Genomic DNA, 12,632 nt, shown 5'->3' with positions numbered 1-12,632 from the left:
AATCATGGCTCTATCACTTACTTGATCCCGGACAAGTTATTTCATCTCTGTGAGCCTCAGTTTTCTCATCTCTCAAAGGGGGAAATGCTGGCTGTCAGGACTAAAAGCATTTGTAAATGTATAAGCATGTAATTGGTGCCTGGCATACTGTGGCCACTCAGCACATAGAAGCCAGCAGCGTCATTATTATTAGTTTAGTATTCTGAATATTATTTTCCCCGTATGGATTTCTGAACACCAGGATGCATTATGAAAATGCTGAACCTGCAATATACAGACAAGGAATGAGTTTGTGTGGATTTTTGTTGTCGCTGTTCAACTTCAAAACTATTAGGACATAGTCGTATTGGATGCATTGGTGTGAGGTTGATAAGAATTGGGCTAAATGTTAGCAGGCAAAATATTGTTTTCAGAAGTTATCTGACACAGGGAAAAATCTAAGCCCAGGAAAAAATCTTACTGCAGGTCATTTATTTAGTTTGTCTATTTTTATGTGACTTACTGATTGACTTATGGGTAGAAAGTATAATGAAAAGCCTAGAGTTCAGGGTACCTACTCTAGAATCAGATTACATTTTAGTTGATGCTTCTTTTACTGAATTATTCCATGGGAAATGAGAAATGTTTTGTGTGTAAACATCCCCCAGCGTCTTAAATACATCAAATTCATGCACACATGGAAACAGTTTCCCTTTCACATTAGAAAGCCCAGTGAATTCTAAATGAAATCTTATCTTCATTCCATATATATCAAGTATATACACACCTATATATGTATAGTCATTCTTCATATATACTTGATTGGTTTCATATTTAAATGACAATGATCACAATAGGCATCGAAGACAGTTCTTGGCTCAATAAATTCTTGGACATTTCCTCTTTCCTCTGCTACCCTTCAGGGTATGTTATGGATCATTCATTTATTCAGTACTGTTTACTGAGCACCTACTATGTGTCAGGCACTATTTTTGGTGCTGGAAATATGGCAGTGAAATAAACAAAGCCCTATCCTTATAAAACTTTATGGGATGATGATCATGATATTTCTACATAAAATGAACTCCTTTTCTACTTTTGTGGGCGAGATAATGGTTAGATTTTCATTTCATTGGCTCTTAAAAGTTTTTTCCTGTAAATACCTTGCACATAGGTGTACTAATAAAAAAACTAAAACAAGTTTAGGACTAGAGAACAGTTTGGCACTAAGGTCAATTATAAGGTAATTAAATTCAAGGGACATGGGGAGGCATATAAATATTTTGACCTTCAATGATAAAATGGGTAACTGATCTTTTAAGTGTCATTTTTATGTTTTATTGCTGTAGACCTTGTTTCGCACTCTTTTTCTCCAAAGTAAGAAATGCTGTGCAAATTAAACTCCTGAGGTAGGCTTTTGAACTTTTATGTCACACGTATGATTCCATGAGGAGGGAAAATGTGTTCCAGATTATTAACAGCCTCATACCATCTTTGAGAGAAACCTAGTTAGCTAGTGATATGAGATTTACAGGTGACAGAACAAATCTGTATTGAAAGCCTGTATTATTGATGCATAATAACTGGGTTTTCTTTCTCCCCTTTATACATCATATTCATTGATTGATCTCAGATGAGCCATTTTCAGTCTCATTCAGCTGCTGCTTTCAAAAATGAAATGACTGAATAAGAGGTGTGGAGTTAACTAATGGGTCCACACAGAAAATACATGTAACAGTTAAAAGTGAAGTTTGTAGGTTCATATTTATTTAATAAATCCCACATCCCTCATTTTAAAATCTCTTAAAATATAAACCTCTTACTTTAAAGGGTCGTTGCAAATTTTTAATTGCTGTTAATAGCTTTTTCCTCGCTTCCCTTGCTTTGTGTGTAAATAAGCTGGTCCACATTTCAGTATGGAATTCTTTTCAATGGCATGCATAGTTAAGTCTTTAGACGTAGTTTTTAGATGACTGTATTCAGATCACTGTGAGTTATTTCCAGGAGGTAGGAGCATGATGGTGGTAGACCCAAGAAAGCAATAACTTTTAGGCTGAACTATATAATGACACTGACCAAACTAACCAGTATAATTAAAGTTATGTATTGTTAAACAACTTTATAACTGTTTATACTCAGGGTCCTATCATTCGGACACAATACCCAAATTATATCTTTCCTAATCTTTGTCCATATGCATCCCTGAGCTTTTTCCCTTCTTCAGCTTCTATTTTTTTTTTTTTTTTTTTTTTGATGGAGTCTCACTCTGTTGCTCAGGCTGGAGTGCAGTGACGTTATCTCGACTCACTGCAACCTCTGCCTTCTGGGTTCAAGTGATTCTCCTGCCTCAGCCTCCCGAGTAGCTGGGATTACAGGTGTGCCACCATGCCTGGCTAATTTTTGTATTTTTAGTAGAGATAGGGTTTCACCATGTTGGCCGGGTTGGTCTTGAACTCTTCACCTCAGATGATCTGCCCTCCTTGGCCTCCCAAAGTGCTGGGATTAAAGGCATGAGCCACTGCTCCTGGCCCAGTTTCTTTTTAATGTAGTGAATTGACCATAGTTTTTGCTAAGACCCAGTGCCCTTTGGTGTTCTGGGACTACAGGCACACTTGGTGAATGTTAAGGCACTGCAGAAGGGAGGTGGTTGATTACTGCAGGCAAATGACCTCCTATAAAGGAGGAAATAGTTTATTGAAAAGGGTAAATGAATGGTGGTGTTTTGCTATAGGTGTGACAGAAATGGCAGGAAATGTGTTTTAAAAAATAGAAAAAATTAAAGTTGGGCACTGTGGCTCACGCCTGTCACTCCAACACTTTGGGAGGCTGAGATGGGAGGATCACTTAAGCCCAAGAGTTTGTGGCTGTAGTGAGCCATGATCACGCCACTGCACTCCAGCCTAGATGACAAAGCAGGACTCTGCCTCTAAAAAGAGAAAAAAATAGTTAAGTGCAAAACTTATTTTCAAAAATAAACTGTCAGTTAGTGTTAAAGGGCTTTTTAATTATGAACTGTGTTGATTGGAATAGTGTCATTTCTGTGCCTTTACTGTTCTTCGGTGGGTTATTTACTCAAGCTGGTTTCGCAGGTCTCATTAAAGTAGCTTTTTTTCAAATATAGAACTTGCCAGAAAAGTGTTTTCTTTGGTGGCTAGAGAATTTGAAGAGAGATTTTTGTTTTTTCTATTACTGTTTCTTAGCCATTAATTGAGAGGGATCTTATCCCATTGTAACCAGACCCAAAGTATGTGGTAAGGCAGGAACTACCTTTATGAGTTCATCTGAAAGCTTATTGGAAATCCACATTGGTTCCTGAACTGAGCTTGGCACTAAAATGGATCGTTTCAATAAAGTGCTTGTTGGCGTCATTCAGAAGTTAGCACTAAAAGCTTCTTCTAAATAAATCACATGCTAAGGAGGCAAAAATTCCTTTTAATTTATGGGTAGCAGTTGATAGTTGCTAACTGCTGACAGTCCCTGGTTCATTCTGCTTCATCTTGATTGGGTATCGGTTCTTGGCAATATTTGATCCCCTGTGAATTTCAGTCAGTGGATGGTAAGTTCTTTCCTTTCTCAGTGTAGAGTAATCAAGCTTAGGCATCTGCCTTCCAACTGGATGCCCAGGGACATATGTTGAAAGAGAACGCTATCAGAACGTAGGCATTTCTGGTTGGCATGTAATTCCATCACTGTTATAACAGGCTGTTGAAAGAGGATCTCGGGTCTCATGGCTTTCTATCACCTCAGCAGACACCATATGGAATACTCAACCCCTGGCCTGTGTGGGTAAGAGAGTAGCAGCTGACTTCAAGGCCACAAAACAGTTCTCTTCTTTTGCAGAACACAGCTAGTGCTCTTATGGTGCTCAGGGAGTTAGCTGCTGATATCTTTGTCCTTTCAGTTAATGCTACTATCAACCAGTTTAATTTTTTTCTCTTTCTCTTTTTTAATGTAACCTACTGACAGGTTGTGGAGTGACTGTAATAAAAGCTGTATGAGTTCATCTTAACATTGTAAACACTCAGGGGATATATAAATAATTTTTTCGTGAGAACATTATTCTGTGCCAGGTAATATATCATTGTGGTTTCAGATAATTTGGTAGGCTTTCCAGGTTGTTGCTTGGAAAATTGTCTGGCACATGTTTTGATCTGGTACTATGTATTGTAGACTCAATATGACAGAACCTTAAAGATATACATGCTTAAATGAAATATTTTTTTAAAAAAAATTGAAGAGGTTTGGAAGGACATTTTATTCATCAGAAGAAAACCAGAATTTTAGAAGTGGAAATGATTTGAAAATTATCTTAAAATTCAGAAGCAAGCATGATGATAGTGATTTTCATCATGATCAACATTATGAATACCACTGTAGCACTTCTTAATGGCCAGGAACCATGCCTCAAATTTTACAGATGGCTTACAATTTTAATTCTTACAAAACCTATGAGGTTGGCAGTGTACATTACCAGTAAAGATCATGGCCTCCTACCAGAGTGCCTGGGTTCCAATTCTGGCCCCGCTGCTTACCAGGCATATGATCTTTTACAGATTGCTTACACGCTCTGTGTCTCAGTTTCCTTGTGTGTACCACAGCAGTAGTAATACTAATACCTATCCCATGAGATTATCATGAAAAACAAATGAGGTAGTACATGAAACAGCTTACGATAGCTCTTAATTGTGGGTTTTCATAAATGGTAGTGCTAGGATTTAACTCCGCTGTCCCATGTTTATTTTATGCGAAAGCCAATGTGGAAGAATTACTGTTTAGAAAGCTTTTCTTTTTACACCATTCACCTTTTCTTTGCTATGTTAATGAAGGACAGTTGTATAGTCTTTGTTTGACTTTATGGTATGTGGTTAGTCTACCTCATTTTATGAGCTTATACTATTTTAGAGGGAAATAGATTATAAGAGAAAAAACATTCATGTAGCAATGATGGCCAGTCCATCAAAGTTTAAGAGGATAATAGAATCCTTATGATAACACTTAATTCTTAACTGATGAATGCCATCCTTGTTGTGTCTCAAAAGGCACGTTTAGAGTTATTCTTAGTTTCTGAGACTAACAGCTGACCTTTTTTAAATTAAAATTTTTTTATGTATTTTGAATGACTATCATCACTTTAATAAACAAATCATTAGGTTGAAAAGCAAATAATAAAGACTTAATTTACTAGCTTTTTAGATAGATGAACTTATAGTCATATGGGAGGATGTGTTTCATTTTGTAGATTTATGAATTTTTGATACTATTTATATTATTCAAACCATGATCTTTATAACTTTATATATAAACTTGGAAATGCATATTGACTTTGAAGTTACCCTAAGCTACAGTCTTCATGAGCTACCCGTCATTAAAGATTTGCCCTTAATGATTTAACCTATATAAGTCTTGGTAAAGTGTTTAAAATAAACGTAAGTATAGACTTTTAAGAGCTGAAGGCAATTAATATATATAATTTGGAAAAATAAATAATACAATCAAACCCAAACAGCCAGCCAGAGTTGGATGGAAGGAAGGAATAATGTTTGTGTCTTTTGTTAAGAGCTACTAGACATGCTCTAGGTAACTAATCAAAAACCAATATATTTCAGTGTTTGAGTGGTAGAGCTTCTGGTTCCTGACAGTTAAGTCTTTATCAGAGATTTTTTTTTTTTCAGTTTTCATTTGGCTTCCTTAAGTAATTTTTCTCTGTGACCGTGAAAGGAGTGTGATTTTGTGAAAGTAATGATGATTCACATTGCAATTATGATGGAAAAAAGCTTTGATTTTAAAAAGTGTTCTCTTTCATTATAAAACTTCAGTTTGGCTTGTCATGCAGTCGTGGAGAGGTTGTGCATTTATCCCCAATATAATTTGTTTCTCTCTTCTTTGTAACTGCCAAGGTTATAAAGGTAAACCATTCAGATAAGTTGAAATTGGGTGCCAATCTCCAGACATTTCTAAGCAGGAAATGTAGACGTGATCATGGTTGATGACTAAGAGAACAGAATGTCTTGAGCATTAAAACCCTTTTCATTCTCCCTCATTATTGTTTTTGGAAAACCTGAACAATGGAAAGGCACTGATTAATTTTGGGGTGTATGTGTTTTCTTTTTTAGACAACAGCTATTTCTCCGGTTGTGCAAGAGACAAAGAAATGAGAGATAGCACAGGGTAGTGCAAGAAGCCTAGCTAGTGGGTCTTACTTGGATTCTGATTTGTGATGTCCCTTGGGCCAATTACTTTAGCTCGCTAGATCTTGGTTTTTCTTATCCATGAAGTGACACAAGGGAGACAAGCTGGTTGGCCTCATGTCATTTGATACTCTCTGGAAAGTCTGTTATCTTCAAACTCTTAAGAACTGTACTGCCGGTTTTCCTCTTTTTACATGACCATACTCTATTGGCCTGTGTAGTTAGAAATTGTGTGAGAGTTAGAGGTTGACCCTAAAATGAGACACCGTAATGAGAGACTCTTGTGACTACACAGACTTTGGAGGAAATTTTGCTAGTGTTCATTGTCATTTTTCTCTTTTCCTTTTCCATTGTTAATTTTTGGCTACTTAAGTCTTTGGAACTTAGCTCAAATGCAATGATGGAAAATGTCAATATTTTAAAAAGATTAAGTTTTGTGTTTTATGTATTTTGTCTTCAATAATCAGTATTTTCAATAATCAGTTTTATGTATTTTGTCTTCAATAATGCAGTAAAGTTGTGCATTGGCAAACTGATTTTTAAAAGGTGGTTCTGTGATATATTTAATAAACACTTATTAAAAACTTACTCTGTATACAAATGTCTTCGGGATCATTTGCTTGCGAGAGCAAAACTTTAAAAAGTTTGTTTAAACAATTTGCAGTATTTGTTAGAAAAATACACTGGAATCTAACAACAGTTGAGGACGTGTATTGAACACGGTTTCTGGACGCAGGAACTGGCAAGGTCAAAACATTTATATTTTTGCCTCTCTGGGGCTTCATAGTATCTCTGTCACTTTTAAAAAAATTAGTATTGTTTTTCTTTTTCCTTCTTTGTAAAGACTGACTTGGGCCGGGCATAGTGGCTCATGCATATAATCCTAGCACCGTGGAAGGCCGAGGTAAGATCACTTGAGCCTAGGAGTTCAAGGCCTGGCAACATAGGGAGACCCTGTATTAGTCAGGGTTCTCTTAGAGGGACAGAACTAATAGGATATATATATATATATATGTGTGTATGTGTGTGTGTGTAAAGGGGAGCTTATTAAGTATTAACTTACATGATCACAAGGTCCCACAATAGGCTGTCTGCAAGCTGAGGAGCAAGGAGTGCCAGTCTGAGTCCCTAGACTGAAGAGCTTGGAGTCTGATGTTCGAGGGCAGGAAGCATCCAGCATGGGAGAAAGATGTAGGCTGAGAGGCTAGGCTTGTCTCTCTTTTTCCTGTTTTTCTGCCTGCTTTATATTCACTGGAAACTGATTAGATTGTGCCCACCAGATTAAGGGTGGATCTGCCTTCCCCAGCCCACTGACTCAAATGTTAATCTTTTTTGGCACCACCCACACAGACATACCCAGGATTAATACTTTGTATCTTTCAATCCAATCAAGTTGACACTCAGTATTAACCATCATAGACCCCATCTCCTCAAAATTTTTTTTAAAAGTGACCTAGGCATGGTGGTGCACACCTGTGGTTTCAGCTACTTGGGAGGCTGGGGCAGGAGGATCACTTGGGCCCAGGAATTCCTGGCTAGAGTAAACTATGATGACATCACTGCACTTCAGCCTGGGCCACAGTGTGAGACCTCATCCCTTTAAAATAAATAGAGAAAGAAAGATGGGGGCTGGGAGCAGTGGCTCACACCTGTAATCCCAGCACTTTGGGAGGCTGAGGTGGGCGGATCATTAGGTCAAGAGTTCGAGACCTCTTGGCCAACGTGGTGAAACCCTGTCTCTACTAAGAATACAAAAATTAGCTGGGCGTGGTGGTGCATGCCTGTAACCCCAGCTATTCACTAGGCTGAGGCATGAGAATCTCTTGAACCTGAGAGGTGGAGGTTGCAATGAGCTGGGAGCGTGCCACTGCACTCCAGCCTGGGCAACAGAGCAAGACTCCATCTCAGAAAAAAAAAAAAAAGATTGACTTTTTAAAATTTGATGAGTGCAGGACTGCTTCAGTGCCAGTTTCATACAGCCTCTCTGTTCAATTCTCTGTAAGAAATAGACTAGAATTCCTGTGCCCTGACTCAAAATTTTCAAAAGAGAGACTGGTTGGCCCAGCATGGATTAGCTTACATCTTGGTGGGGAAGTCATACAAATAAAAATATAATTTCACTGAGGATGGGAAGTGCAATGCTAGAAGTATGTACACAGAATTATGGGATCACAGGAGAGGTGACCTTAGCCAGCTTGGGAAGTTTGGCTGAAGCTGAGTCTTAACAAATGAGACAATCATAGTCTCTCCAGGCAGAAAGCATAGCTTGGGCAGAGACACAGAGGTGTGCAACTGCAGAATGCCTCTCTCTCTCTCTCTGTGTATGTGTGTGTGTATACATGAATGTGTGCAACTATGAGCAAGCAGCTCAGGGCGTGAGCAGTGGGAGATGAGGTTGGGAAGGGTAGGCAGGAGTCCTGTCATGAAGGAACTTGGGAGTGAAGTCAGAGGACTTGGACCCCTGCAGATGAAGGTTAACAGGGCAGTGGCAAGCTCATCTGAATTAGATTCCTATGTAGGAAAGTCTGATCATGAGGCCTGATGCAACATATGATTTAAGTGTGAAGATAAGAAAATTCAAAGCATTTGATATTGTTGTATTTTTGAGAATGGTAAAATGATATTTCTGAGATTTTTATCATAATTGAATCCTGCATATTTGTGAAAGCTCAGTATTTTGTTTGAGGTTGTCTCATATAAAAATTTCTTTACCCATTTTTATAGTTTTGTAGAGTGTTCACATTTAAGAAAAGGTAACAGGAGCTTTGTGGGTGCATTTGTTTTCTTAGCCCATGATAGAGGGAAACTGTGTCATGTATCCATACATGTTAATTGGCTTGAGCCTTCTCAATTGATGATTGTCTTCTAAAGAATAGAAAATGATGGAAACTTCACAGGGTTGACAATCCATTTCTATTATTTAGTTTGCTGAGTTTATCATTTTGATTTCCGGTTTCTGACTAAAATGATCATTTTTTCTTGTGTGTGTTGTGTCCAAGCAGCTGTTGTATTTTGTACTAGAGCAGATAATTGCTTTTCTTCTTGGCAAAGAAAATGAGCAGATGTGAAGTAAATATCTTTTTCTGGCTTGATCAATTGGAAGCTCTGCAGCCTAATATTGACTGCATTTTCCTAAGTGATGTAGCAAGTGCAGCTCAATGTGAGACGATAGCTGTTAACTGCCAGGCATTCACTTTGGCCAGACTCTTAGTTTTAGAGCTTGAGCAGTGAGAAACAAAGTTCGGTATGCACGTGAGGAAAATAGTATGTTGACTAGAAGGGCCCTGTTGATGGAATTTTTCCCAAAAAATGATTTTAGAATTTCCTTCCTTGTTTACATTTAACAATAACGAAGCTGTGGCATGCTCAGGGATTAGGTACATGGATTCTGGAGTCACATAAAATGGGTTTAAGTCCAAGATTTTTCATTTAGTAGCAGTAAAAAGTTGAATTAACTGATTTCCAGATCTATAAAATAAGAATAATTAGTAATAATTATTGTAAATGATGTGACATCTGTGAAGACGCTAGCATGGGGCCCAGTACAACACAAGCCCCCAATTGGCACTCACTGTTGTACCCTAATCTGAAGATAAGGCAGTCTTGCTACAGTTGGAGAAGAAAGGGGGTGGATAATAAGTTGCCTGTTCAGTAAATCTGTGGTGCTACTTTTCAGTGTCTTGCAAGATTTGGCTTCCTTATTCATCATCTCTTTCCCATTGGAAAGGAAAAGGGAGCCCCTATGGAATGCCTGTTATAAGCCAGGAGGTAAACAGCATGCAGCTCATTAACTGTCACCACGCCCTCGGGAAGTAGGTCTTCCTACATGTGGAAGGCGAGGCTCCGGGAGCTCATATCATTCGCTCAGCAGGACACAGCTGGAGAGCGGAAGACCCAGGATCTGAACCCACATCCGTCTGACTCCACCATCTAGGCTGCCCCAGGCTGTAGAGGTCAAGCCCTTACAGTGTTTTCTGGAGACATTTAGGAGCGACTTCTAGAAAGAACTGTTGGGAAAGGCAGAAGTCTCCTGGGAGCAGGAATCTGTTTCCCCCTTTCCCTGAGTGGCTTCCCCCCTCCCCACCGCCCTTTTTTAATTTTTTTGACCGAGTTTTGCTCTTGTTGCCCAGGCTGGAGTTCAGTGGTGCTATCTCGGCTCACCACAACCCCCACCTTCCAGGTTCAAGCGATTCTCCTGCCTCAGCCTCTGGAGTAGCTGAGATTACAGACATGTGCCACCAGGCCCGGCTAATTTCGTATTTTTAGTAGAGACGGGGTTTCTCCATGTTGGTCAGGCTGGTCTTGAATTCCGGACCTCAGGGGATCCACCCACCTCAGCCTCCCAAAGTGCTGAGATTACAGGCCTGAGCCACCAAGCCCGGCCACCCCTGTTTTGCATGTTGGGTGCTGCTGCTCGGCCTGGCTCTGAGCCATGGCATCATCGTGTTGGAGAGAAATAGGATGTCTCTGTTCAGAGCACCCGGTTCAGCACTTTTCAGAAAGTCATTCTTCACCTTAAAGTGAAATGTCAGGTGCGACGTGTCACGTTTCATCTGTAAGCAGTCTTTAAATACAATTTTTAAAAAGCTCTCTGACGCAGCAGTGAACTAGCTGTTGCTGGATAGAGGCAACCCTGGGCTCCTGATTATTCTGTCTGCTGAGTGTTACGTTGGATGGTTGTGCTGCGCTTCGGTGGAACTGCTTTACGTGTGGCATTTCTGAGACATGGATTGTGTGTGTTATGTGTGTATCTGGTTAGGTATCACTTTGTGGACATTTCAAAGTTAATGCATCTCTGTGCAAGCCTTTGCTGTGGGCATGCCAGCACAGTGTTGCATGTAGTCATGGTGGCGCACTAGTGAGTCACTAGCTTTTTATTTTTGTTTTTTAAGAGAGAGAATTTAGGCCGGGCGTGGTGGCTCACGCCTGTAATCCCAGCACTTTGGGAGGCCGAGGTGGGCAGATCACAAGGTCAGGAGTTTGAGACCAGCCTGGCCAACATGGCAATAAATTCTTGTGAAAGTATACTCACTGAAGCAGGGCCATTTCATGAAACACTCTAGCATCAACGTTGACAGGCACGGAAGGAAGACCGCATTTTCAACTTGAGTTCAAAGCCTCACAATGTACATTGGGTATTGCTAAGAGTCACTGTTGGTGCAGATGCAGCTTCAGGACCAACTAGGAGGTTGGGAGGGCCACATCCACCTACCTCTAGCTAAGCATCAACCGTGAAGCAGGTGTTGCCGCAGGTGAAAACAATGTACGAACAAAAAAGACATCTCTGAGTCAGCCTTGCTGATTCAGGTGCTGGCGGGCACCTGTAATCCCCCCTACTCAGGAGGCTGAGGCAGGAGAATCACTTGAACCTGGGAGACGGAGGTTGCAGTGAGCCCAGATCGCGCCACTGCACTCCAGCCTGGGTGACCGAGCAAGACTCTGTCTCAAAAAAAGAGAGACAGAGAGAATTTAAGTAAGGAAAAGGTTACTTTTCTTTATTTCTGCTTTTTTTGTTCTGAAGAAATTTAAGTTATTCAGGGGAGTATGAAAAAATAATGTGATAAACATCCATATTCCTATTGAATCATACTTTTTCCAGTCCTTTTTTTTTTTTGGCTTTACCTAAGGAGTGAAACTACTGGTGGAGCTCAAGTCTACCTTAACATAGCCTTTGGTCCCATTGCCTTTGCTGTCTCCTCAGGGCCAATGCCTGTCCTGGGCTTTCTGTATATTGGCTGCTTTCTGAGCCCATAACGATCTCATGTAAATTATGCTTCACCCTTAGTTAATCTGGTCATACAGTTGATTTCCCCAGAGAGAATGGATGGGACAATCTATGTGGCCAGGAAGAAAACGTACCCACAGGAATCCTCAGGTGTCATCTTGTCTTAATCTCCTTAACCTACAGTCTTTAATAGACCCGAGGAGAATCTACAAATCCGAAATAACCCAGCGTGAACTACTTTTCCCAAGCCCCAAATTACGCAAGGCTGACTCAGAGATTTGTCTTTTTTGTTCGTACATTGTTTTCACCTGCGGCAACACCTGCTCCACAGTTGATGCTTAGCTGGAGGTAGGTGGATGTGGCCCTCCCAACCTCCTAGTTGGTCCTGAAGCTGCATCTGCACCGACAGTGACTCTTAGCAATACCCAATGTACACCGTGAGGCTTTGAACTCAAGTTGAAAATGCGGTCTTCCTTCCGTGCCTGTCAACGTTGATGCTAGAGTGTTTTATGAAATGGCCCTGCTTCAGTGAGTATACTTTCACAAGAATTTATTAAATACCTATTACATGATGAGGTATTAGTTTTACTGTATATAATCCTGGATTCCAATAAATAATTCTGCAGAATATATTGAGCATAATTAGTAATATAGCTGACATTTATTGAGTGACTACTATATTTGCCTACTGTTTTCAGCACTTCACATAAATTAACTCACTTAATCCTTATAACAACTCT

General features: G+C 39.8%; 1 protein-coding gene across 6 annotated transcripts in view; it reads left to right on the top strand.

Annotated features, from left to right (window-relative positions):
• The window catches only part of TMTC1 (transmembrane O-mannosyltransferase targeting cadherins 1), a 282,362-nt gene that overhangs the window by 39,765 nt on the left and 229,965 nt on the right, over positions 1 to 12,632 (top strand). The gene's annotated exons all lie outside the window — the stretch shown is intronic.

Source organism: Symphalangus syndactylus, chromosome 5 (genome assembly GCF_028878055.3).
Source record: "Symphalangus syndactylus isolate Jambi chromosome 5, NHGRI_mSymSyn1-v2.1_pri, whole genome shotgun sequence".
In the NCBI taxonomy this organism is placed as follows: Eukaryota; Metazoa; Chordata; class Mammalia; order Primates; family Hylobatidae; genus Symphalangus; species Symphalangus syndactylus.
Note: the sequence above shows the minus strand (reverse complement) of the source record. Positions and strands in the feature narration are given on the sequence as shown.